The 2,085-nt window shown below is 38.2% G+C and overlaps 1 non-coding gene across 1 annotated transcript; it reads left to right on the forward strand.

Annotated features, from left to right (window-relative positions):
* The first annotated feature begins 1,021 nt into the window (after positions 1-1,021).
* On the forward strand, positions 1,022-1,128 carry LOC138742164 (U6 spliceosomal RNA). Its single transcript, XR_011343958.1, has one exon. It is a non-coding gene; the product is annotated as a U6 spliceosomal RNA (small nuclear RNA).
* Positions 1,129-2,085: the final 957 nt, after the last annotated feature.

Raw genomic sequence — 2,085 nt, forward strand, 5'->3', positions numbered from 1 at the left:
ATATTGCTTCATTTTTTTTAAACCTCTGCAGTCTTTTTTTAAATACCTCAGATCTCCTTATAATTTATTCTTCTATCCTTTGGTTTTAGACATGCCTACCCTGGGGAAAAAAAAATTCGCACTAACTATACTGTCTATGTCCCTGATAATCTTACATAAACCTTTGTAAGGTCAACTCTCAGCCTTCTCTGTTTCAAAAGAGAACAAATCCAGTCCATCCAATTGGAACAAATCCAGTCCTTCCAATGGAAGCCTCCCATTCCAGGCAGCGTACTAGTGAATCTTTTCTGCATACTTTCTAATGCCACCACATCCGTCTTGTGGTTTGGTGACCAGAAATGTGCAGCGATACTCCATGTGGGGCCTAACCAATATTTTGTACAGCTGCAACAACTTCCCAACTCTGAAATTAATGGAACCAAACTAGCTAACTGAATCAAAGTCCACTGTTTCCTGGTTGCTGTAGAATTCCAGAAATTTTAAGGTAATTTGATAATCAAAGTGGCTGGTGAGTCACCTCTCAAAATTACAATTAGAAGGCAACAAGATAATCTTGATAGCACAATTGTTATATTATGGAGCAGAGGCAAAGTTTTGCATCAATTTTCCAACTTTGGTAATTGGACAATTTAAACTCAAGTAGTTGGAAATCAGCTACCATACGGTAATGGTAATCATCCAACTACCAGATCATTAGAAAACCACAGGGAAGAAAATCTGCCATCCCTGTGTAGCCACATCAGCATGTGACTCCACACCCAGCAATGTAGTTGACTCAATAAAGGGAAAAGAGGGATGGACAATAAATGCTGGCACTTAGCAGTAACATCCACATCCTTTGAATAATTAAATAAAAAAAGAGGAAACTAAATAAAATACTTAAAAGTTTAGTCTGCTCTTAGAGTTTTTGGCATCCAGTCTGAATACAGGCAATTAAGTAAAAGGATAAAGGCAAAAATCACAATTGGGTTTGATCAAATTGCCAGTGATAGAAACTAACCTTTTGAGAAAATGAATACCAGTGCTTGCTTCGGCAGCACATATACTAAAATTGGAACGATACAGAGAAGATTAGCCTGGCCCCTGTGCAAGGATGACACGCAAATTCGTGAAGCGTTCCATATTTTAAAAAAAATTTAAAAAAATGAATACCAGAGGCTTTGAAGGTTGAATTGTGATGTGCCAATTGAAATGGCAAAGATGGCAACTCCAATGCAAATAATATGGTTGCTCAACCAGTAGAAAATTGTTTCAAGCTTATTGTTGAGGGGAAGGCAGGATGATATGGGTTTTCAGTTAATTCACTCAAAATCCTCCACCAAGAATCCAGGAGATCTGGGTTTCATTTTGTCTGTCTATTTCACTTACTTTAACATTTATTTTAGTTGTAAACTCCCAGCATATTTGTGGCATAAACCCGTGTGCTTTGGAATCATACCAAGACTGGCTGCTCATTTTATAATACCAGTCTTCACTTGAAGAGCCAGATCTGGCGTCGTTCAGCATTTCTTTCCTGCAACTTCCAAATTCTTGCTGACAAACGTGAAGAACAGAGCTTCTTGGCAACATTCTGGTTTAAGTAAGATTAAGAGACAGTTTGAATCTTGCAAACAGTTACAATAAAGACAATTATTAGTAACTTTCACAATGGGGTATTCACATCAATGATGTGATGGCTGCTACTGACCACAGCAGTTGTTAACACTCCTGTTTGTTCTCATGAGAAATTGAAGCTTCTGCAGTGGTGATTTCTTGCCCAAAATGTTCTTGCCCTCATCATTCCTACCCTAGGAGGCTTAAAGCAGGACTTGCCACTTGCTCTCAGTCCAAGCAATTCATCTGTCCACATGTGGGGCAAGCAATTGTCTTTCTATAATTTTTATCCCTTCTATTCTTTTCTTTATGATTTTCTCTTTTCCACATGTTGCAGATTCTTAATGGTATGATGTACCATGAGTGGAATCTTGTCGAGTTTCCTCAGAGTATGATCACTTTCATTCTAAATGCTGAGTTTTGGCCTTACTTCTTTGTCTCTCTAGAAGGGTTACTGGAGCCTGAAACTTTCTACCTCCTTCTCTAGAATCA

This window comes from Narcine bancroftii, chromosome 8, assembly GCF_036971445.1.
Source record: "Narcine bancroftii isolate sNarBan1 chromosome 8, sNarBan1.hap1, whole genome shotgun sequence".
In the NCBI taxonomy this organism is placed as follows: domain Eukaryota; kingdom Metazoa; phylum Chordata; class Chondrichthyes; order Torpediniformes; family Narcinidae; genus Narcine; species Narcine bancroftii.